Source organism: Canis aureus, chromosome 4, assembly GCF_053574225.1.
Source record: "Canis aureus isolate CA01 chromosome 4, VMU_Caureus_v.1.0, whole genome shotgun sequence".
Taxonomy (NCBI): domain Eukaryota; kingdom Metazoa; phylum Chordata; class Mammalia; order Carnivora; family Canidae; genus Canis; species Canis aureus.
This window is the reverse complement of record NC_135614.1, coordinates 50,627,991-50,636,942: the sequence shown is the minus strand read 5'-3', so window position 1 is coordinate 50,636,942 and position 8,952 is coordinate 50,627,991. Positions and strand designations below refer to the sequence as shown.

The 8,952-nt window shown below is 36.7% G+C and overlaps 1 non-coding gene across 1 annotated transcript; it reads left to right on the top strand.

Annotated features, from left to right (window-relative positions):
• The first annotated feature begins 940 nt into the window (after positions 1–940).
• LOC144313145 (U6 spliceosomal RNA) lies at positions 941–1,047 on the top strand. The gene has a single exon (XR_013378871.1). It is a non-coding gene; the product is annotated as a U6 spliceosomal RNA (small nuclear RNA).
• Positions 1,048–8,952: the final 7,905 nt, after the last annotated feature.

Below are 8,952 nucleotides of genomic sequence, written 5' to 3'. Positions count from 1 at the left end.
TTAGCATATAGCTTTGGACTCTTTCAAAACTTAACCACTAACAGCCTGCTAATGTTGACTAAAGTCATACTGATAATGTAAACAGCCAATTAACATATTTTGCATATTATGTATTGTATTATATATTGTATTCATACTGTAAACTAGAAAAATGTTATTTTAAAAGTCATAAGAGAAAACATATTTATAGAACTATATTTATCAAAGCAAACTGTGTACAAGTGGATGCAAATAGTACAAACTTGTGTTATTCAAGTTTCAACTGTATTGATATCTTTTCTGTCTTTATTTATATTTATAAGATATAGATGGAAAATAAAACCAGAAGATGGTGAATCATTGGGTTTCCCCAGAATAATATATTATTCATTAAAAAACCCCATTAAAATATTATTATTCAGGACACTTGTTAACAAAATTATAAAAGACTATTTAAGAGAGTCTACTGTAATGGGGGCTTTGCAGTGGGAGAAAGATGTAGAGTTCAACTACAAATAAAAGAACAAGTGGGAATTTATGGCCAGAGTACTGTAGGGCTCAGTGGATGGAAAATTACAAAGAGGACACATCAAAGCTTAGAGGGATTTTTTGCTAGACTGACTCAACAGGATTCTTGCTGAAACTGAGCAATGCAAAGATGAATATACAATTTCAAATGAATACATAATTTCCAAAGTTGAGCCTATTTGAGATAAAGGGCTCAGAGCTGCTGTACTAAAGCTTGGTCAAGGAGAGAATCTTTGTTAGTACCTAATAGAGTAGTGAATTAGTTTTTCTTTCAAAATTGTCATTTCTGGAATATATAAGAAGTTACATAGCCAACATGCATTTCTTTTAAACATGTACTGATTTTTAGATATGGAGATGTTACCTAGGAACTAAACAGTAGAGAATCTTAAAGTGCTCTGAAAAGTGTTTTATGTTAAATTGTTGACCTCCTGTGCTCACTTTGGCAGCACACATACCAAAATTGGAATAATACAGAGAAGTGTAGCATGGCCCCTGTGCAAAGATGACATGCAAATCTGTGAAACTTTCCATATTTTAATGATTTCACTCATGTATGGAATTTAAGAAGCAAAACAAACAATCATAGCAGGAAATAAGAGAGAGACAAATCAAATTGTTTAGAGAACAAATTGATGGTTACTGGAGGGGATGTGATCAGGGTGTGGGTTAAATGGGTGATGGGTATTAAGAAGGGAACTTGCTGTGATGAGCACAGGGTGTTGTATGTAAGTGTTGACTCAATAAATTATACACCTGGCACTAATATTACACTGCATGGGAGCTAACTAGAATTTTAATAAAAACTAAAATAAATAAACACAAAAAATTATTTACCTCCCCAGTTTGGCAGTGGAGAATTGGTAACATCTATTAAAGTAAAAAAATTCCTGCTACTGCCATGAAAGCTAAAGCTTTCAGGCTTGTGTTGAGCAATGATAGAAATTATTTTACATTACAAACTAATGCACAAGGGCCACCTATAATGGCAAAAAAGTATGGTATTGGAAATTTACTAGGTAAGTAAAAACCATTAATTCAGAAGTAAACATCTGGTCACAAAATCCTTACTCCTCCCCAAATTTGCAAAAAGTATACATGAGGTGGTCTTTCTTGTAAAGCTACAAATATCTGAAAAGTGGGGCTACAGATTTTACCTCTGAATCTTTATTCAAGTGTAGAAAAGCCCTCACCCCAATAGGCAGTTGATGAGAATTTTCAAAATAAAATCTGAAAAATGAATGCTACTCACTATGATTCATGAAAATTTCATTTAAAACCACCCATATATGTAAATATATTTTTATTTTTTAAACAGATTAATCAGAATGCTATTTTTTAATAATTTATGTCTTGAAACCACTCAAATGCCTATCAGTTGCAGAATAGATAAAAAAAAAGCAGCAGAATATTCATTCAATAGCATATTCTACACTACAAAATTTACAACAATCAAATAAACTACAAATAACAACATGATTGAATCCACATCTATAATGTAGAGTAAAATGCCAAACTCAAAACAAGAAAATTTTAAGTTCCATTTACATAAATTCAAAAAGAATCAAAACTAATCTACGGTGATGAAGGAGAATTCTTACAGGGATGGGGGAGGAGAGGATTCCTGAGCACAAGAGATGCTTCTGGGAACTGATAATACCATTTCCAGATCTATATTCCAGGTACATAGGTAGGTCATAATTTTTCTATAATTTGTGAAAATTATTTAATCAGTATCCTTTTCAGTATATATATTTATTTAAAAATACTCAAAAATACTTAAAGGGATATAACTACATATATACATTTTCTATATTTATATCTCTATAAATGTTATTAATCTGCCATAAAAATAAAATCTAACTGTTGGTTGTTAAGCCAGGGGCACAATATAAAGAATCTTGATAAAAAAATCAAACTAATTTCTAACTCTATTTTTTGAAACTAACCAGCATTGTGACCTCAAGGAAAAGAGAGCAGGCTCAAAATATTCTCATGAGAAATCTGGACCACATTAATTCCGGTTTACCTTTTATAACTTATATAAGGTATGAGTCGAATTTCACATAAACATCCCAAGTACAAACAATGCCTTTGAAAAAAAACAAAAGGTTTGCTTAAGGTTTAACAGTTGGAAAATATTCTGTAAGATATATGAACAGAATAATCCAGTTGTTGTGGAAAATATATGTATATCCAAAGACATAAGTAGCCTTTATGTCCTAATTTAAGAGAATCATGGGGGTGCCTGGGTGGCTCAGCTGGTTAAGTCTGACTGTTAATTTTGGTTCCTGTCATGATTTCAGGGGCATAAGATCAAACCTTGCCTGAGCTCTGAATTTCACACCGGGCAGGGAACCTGCTTAAGATTCTCTCTCCTTCTCCCTCTGTCCCTCCTCCCAACTCTTGCATATATGCATATGCACATGCACTCTCTTTCTCTCTAAAAAAAAAATTAAAGAGAGAAAGAATCATGAACCCTCACCAAATAATTTTTTTTTAATTTTTAAAATTAGGGTAAAGTATACATAACCTTTACCACTTTAACCACTTTTCATTTTAAGTAATCTTTACCCCCAATGTGGGGCTTGAACTCATGACTCTGAGATCAGGAATCACATACTGACTAAGCCAACCAAGCACCACCAAATGAGGACATCCTAAATGTTGTTTCCCCTCATGTGTGCTGTATACATTTGCCAAGAGAGAATTAGGTGCATAAAAATTGCCTCTGTGACACATAACCTGAAATCACTGTTTTCTCTATTTACAGTTCTAGTGGCTGTGGGTCCATCTCCCCTGACCAGAGTCACATGGCCCTCTGGCTGTGTCTATAGATTTCAGCTTCTTTGAAAGCCAGCTCCCAAAAAAGTCATCCAATAAGAATCAAGTCCTTTGCCATCCATCTGAGAAGGAACTACAAAAGTCACTCATATTTAAAGCAAATCACAACCTGCAGCCTCTCTGGGATCCTAACTCTTGGCTCCCAAAATAATTTTTTAGTATGTACCCTAGTGAATTTTAAGTCAGAAAATTATGAAGATAACTTCCAAATTTGCTATGCAGAATATATAATCATGAATGCATAGATGGATAGTTAGGTAGATGATAGATATAAGGAAAAATACTAATAAAAATCACCCTCTGAGTTTTCTAAAATCCTTAGCTGTGCATATGATTTAATAATCAGGAAAGGAATATGTTCTTAAACTAGAAAATTGCTATTGAATTAGGGACAAATGGGGCTAGGCAAGGGGCCTCGGAAGCAGGCTCACACAAATCCTAAAAATGCTGAGGTGTGAGGAAACCAGAGATAAGGGAACAAGCCAGAACACCCTGCCCTAAGGTGGGTGGGGAGGGTGTCTTGTTATAACAGCTACTTGTAACTGACAAAATATCATCAGACTCCAAAAAGGAAGTAAGCCATTAAAGATGTTATCTCTAGTCCTTACTCAAGGGTGATATCAGTGGATATGTTAAAGGGATTTAGGTTCCTGATTAGGCTCTCAATAAAAGACCAACCCTGCAAAGCTCTCAGTGGCAACCCTGTTGGGACCCCATCACTCCTGAGAGCTTTCTCTGTATCTTTTTTTTTTTTTTTTTTAAAGATTTTATTTTTATTTATTCATGACAGTCACAGAGAGAGAGAGAGAGGCAGAGACACAGGCAGAGGGAGAAGCAGGCTCCATGCACCGGGAGCCCGATGTGGGATTCGATCCCGGGTCTCCAGGATCGCGCCCTGGGCCAAAGGCAGGCGCCAAACCGCTGCGCCACCCAGGGATCCCTCTGTATCTTTTCTTAATAAACTTCTATCCCTTTACTCACTCTCCCATGTCAACTCTGTGAGATAGGAACCAAGCTCTCCCATATCACTATGATAAAAATCTGGATTTTTAAAAAACATTATATGTGGTCAGGATAAGAGTTTTCTTAGAGAACAAGAAATTCTACCTAAAAAATCATCACCAGTAATGCAGAAGACAGTGGTACATAGATAATTAGCCAGAAGAAACAAAAAGCTTTTTTAAATGCTGTTTTAAAAACCATAAGTAGAGTGCAACCACTTTCTGTTGTTGTTTAAACACATTCCCATAGTCCTTTACTCAAAGCCCAAAGTTTCAGATGGTGTTTCAGAAAGCTATTTGAAGACTCCAGCTTCTTCTACACACACACCTCCCTTTTGATTCCATTTTTTGAATTATTTTTTATTTTTTAATATTTTATTTATTTATTTGAGAGAGAGAGAGAGAGAGAGCAAGCACAGGAGCAGAGCAGAGGGAGAAGCAGGCTCTCCACTGAGCAGGAGGCCCAAAGTGGGCTTCATCCCAGGACCCTGGGATCATGACCTGAGCCAAAGGCAGACATTTAACCAACTGAGCCTCCTAGGCACCGCTCCATTTTTTTTTTTGTTTTTGTTTTTAATACAGAAAATGCTATGGGAAGCACCAGTTCTGGAGACTGGAGTTCTCTATACTTCTATCATTAGTGGAGCACAAGTGGCAATAGTCAATCTATGTTCCACCCTCCCACGGTGTGTTTTTTATGTTTCTGAAGTGACAGGGCCCAAAAACTGGGTCATGGTGGCCCTTATCCAATTAGTCACAGTCACTCTGCTATGAGGCTGATGAAAGGACATTGCAACATTCCACTTCCCTAATGTGGGCTGATTAAGGATGATTAAATAGTGTGTTTTTCTCTCCACAGTACCCACACAGATAACAACGTGATGTGTTTGAAGAGGATACTGTGGAAGGTACATATTGACTTTTTAAATATTATAGAATCTCACAGCTTACAAGGACCTTAAAGATCATCTACTTCATTCAGTAAGACCTTTTTATTCAATTACCCATTCACTCAAAATATTTATTAATCATTTACTGAGAGCTAGAATTAATATTCCATGCTGAAGACAGAATAGTAAATAAATCACAGAAACTTGCTTCCTTTGTAAAAAAAAAAATTAAAAATATATATGTAACTTATTTACATATAAATTTATTTAATAAATATTTTTGAGTACCTACTATGTGCCAGACATTGGGAAGTATTATGTCTCTAATAGTAAACAAGGCTGTAGCAAATGCTATGGAGATCCATATTCATCACACACATCCAGTGTGTCATGTGTAATGGCCTTACCTTTAACTGTCAGCTCCTAAATTTCTTTGACTAAGGGCTTTTGGATCAGGGGAATTAATTTTGTTGTCTACACACAGGCTAAAAATGTCAGGGAATTAATCTCTACTCCTCCACTCACTTGCCCTTCCTCAGATGCCTTTAACTAGTAACTGGTGGGAGCTGGTGGTTAGGGTGATTAACCACTCTGGTTTGTCTGGGATTGAGGGATTAATCAGTGCTACTACTTAATGTTTAGGGAAACCAGGATAGTATGTGAATACACAAAATCTCTCCTAGGATGGGGTAACTCTGAGGTGCAGATTTTTCACTGACTCCCAGAGTCAGCATATTATGCTGCCACCTCAGCATATTAAATTCGACTAACCTACAGTAGTAGTGCACTTGAGTTCTTCATTAGTTATCTTCCCTTCCCTGTCTCACTTCTTTACTCTGCCTCCAGTGTTTCCAGAGATCACCTCCAAAATTAATTGTACTTGAATTCTTCCCTCAGGCTCTGCTTCTGGGGAAAACTAAGCTCAAATAATGTCATGATGCCACCATTGAAGAGACAGAAAGTGCAGTAACAGAATCAGGTAAGAATGAGTAATGATAATGCAGTGTGATGAATTCTATAAGGAAACAGCTATGCACTCTGGGAGAACCTAGAAGGATCTTAGTGGGAGGGAGAAGGCTTACAAGAAGAAGCTCCATTTAAGCTGAATTGTGAAGGATCCATTGAATGGGGGAAGAAGGATGTAGTTTTTAAGTGGGAGAAAAAAATCTTTTAAAATCGTAGAACTGAAATGAAGCACATCCTCCTGGGGATCTACAAATAGTGTCCCGTGGTTGGAGCTTATAATGAAGTGAGTAGTTTGGTTGGAAGAAGCCATAAATATAAGGAGATGCTAGGTCATGAATGTCCTTGCATGTCCTCGTAAGGAGTTTATCCTGAGGGCAATGGAATGGCATTGACAGCCTTTAAGTAGGCAAGGAAATGACATGACCGGATTTGACTTCAGAAAATCATTCAGACTGCCTTTTAAAAAACAGATTGGAGAGGTCACAACCTGAAGCAGGGACACCAGTTAAGAAGTTGCAGCACTGATTCAGGGGAGGGCTAATTGTGTTTCTGATCAGTGGGGAGAGAGAAATAGAAGTTCTGCATTTTTAAGGTATTAAGAAAGTAGAAGTTATAAAATTTGTGATTTATTAGATATGATATATAAGTCAAAAAGTCCAGCTTCTTGCTTATGTGAATTGCTGGAGAAGTGGAAAATCATTGTGATAATAGAAAACTAAATGGAAGATTTCAGTTTAGGATCTGCTGGATTTGAGTTTTTGTGGAGAATCCCTTGCATATTTAACCTTAGATGTGGTATAAAAAATGAGTAGCAGTGTGGGATTAGATATTAAACACATCTGGATTCTAGGATTCTACGTGCACATGTTGAACAATTTATTAAATATCTTTAAGCCTCAGTTTACTCATCTTTAAATGACCTTATTTGAATCTACTTAATAAGGCTGAGATAATTCATGAAATGGGTCTAATGGAGAGCCTGACTTATAATTATTTCTCAATTATTATGACTTTCATATTTAGTAATGGTATTGCCATCCAGGTTGTGATATGCAACAGGGACTTGGATATTTAGCTTGGAGCCACAGAGAGAGAAACAGACTGGAAACAATATCTTAAGTTGTTAGAAAATAGTACATTAAAATCAGGGACTGGATGGGATTATCGAGGGGAGATTTAGAATAAAAAAGAAAAAAAGTGGATATAAATATGAGGAAAACAAAAGAAAATTCCAATAAAAATCCTCAGAGGCACCTAGCAAGAAAGGCACAGTATCACAGCACCCACCTCCTCTGAAATAGAGTGCAAAGCAAGGAGAGGTTAATGAACAGATCAAGTTCTGCACAAAGTTTAACTAAAACTGGGATTGGGAAGTTTCCGTTGAATTTAGTAGCAAAGAAGTCAATGGTGATTTTATCTACAACAGTTTCAGCTGAGCGGTGGTGGCAGAAGTCAGATTGTAGTTGTCTAAAGCACAAATAGAAGGTGAAAGAATGGAGACAGCAATTGCAGACAACTCCTTTAAGATACATGGTTGTGAATGGAAGGAGAGAGATAAGAAAATAGCTCCAGGGGGCCTAAAAGAGGTGAAGGGAAGTTTTTATCTTTTAAAGGTAGGAAAGAATTTTACATGGCTAAAAACTGTTGGAAAGGAATCATAAAGAAAAAATTGGAAGACAAAGAAAATTGTGTCACTAATGATCCAGACTCTTAATGAGATTAAATGCGATGAGATCCTGTGTATAGGTGAAGGAAAAACATCTTTAAGATCGTGACCAAAGAAGGGGCAAAATTGGTGCAGATGTGTTGAGATGTGAAGGTGATCCGTCTGAAGACTAAAATGTAACCGATGGCCCGTAAGTAAGGTCTAGGAAGGTGAAGGGGTAAATACTAATGAAGATAGTTATAGTGGAAAGTTACAGATTACATCTAAATTATACAGATTACCAGATACCAGTTCAGATCTGTAGAATCAGAATCTTTGAACATTGGGCCCAAGATTATATGCTTAACAACCTCCAAGTAACTTGTATGAAAAAGAAAATTCAATTTCTGAAGGAATTGAGAAGCAGCTAATATGGGAGAGCTTGGTTCTTATCTCATGGAGTCAAAGAATGAATCTCGTGGACACAGGAGAGTGAGTAAAGTGATAAAAGTTTATTAAGCAAAGATACAGAGAAAGCTCTTAAAAGTGAGAGGGATCCTGACAGAGTTGCCACTGAGGGCTTTTTGGCTGGCTTTTTATTCGGAACCTAACCAGAGAACTCAAGGCCTTGAGATTTCTTTGCGCATCTCAAGTGATTGACAGAGGCTGTTTTGAGGTCTGGTAATTATCTGGGATTGTTTGATAACTACTGAAGGGAGATACTTCCTAACACTTTGGGGCTAGGGAGCCTAATTTATTTTCTTCTTTGTTTTTACTGTCTTATCTCTGTTTCCTTGGGATGGGTAGGAGCCTGACTCTGGACCATTTGGTGTCCTTGGGATTTATGGGAGCCCAAAAATTTATGGGAGCCCGACTCTGGTCCTTTCCCTTATCTTTCCCTGCCTAGCCCCATCTGCCCCTAATTCATTCTTACATCACAGTGACCTAACTGGCATTAAAGAATAAGTTACACACACACACACACACACACACACACACATGCACATACACACAATGTCTTTATAAAGGCATTGATCCCATTCATAAGGGCTCCATCCTCATGACCTAGTCACCTCCCAAATTTCCCACTTATAATTAC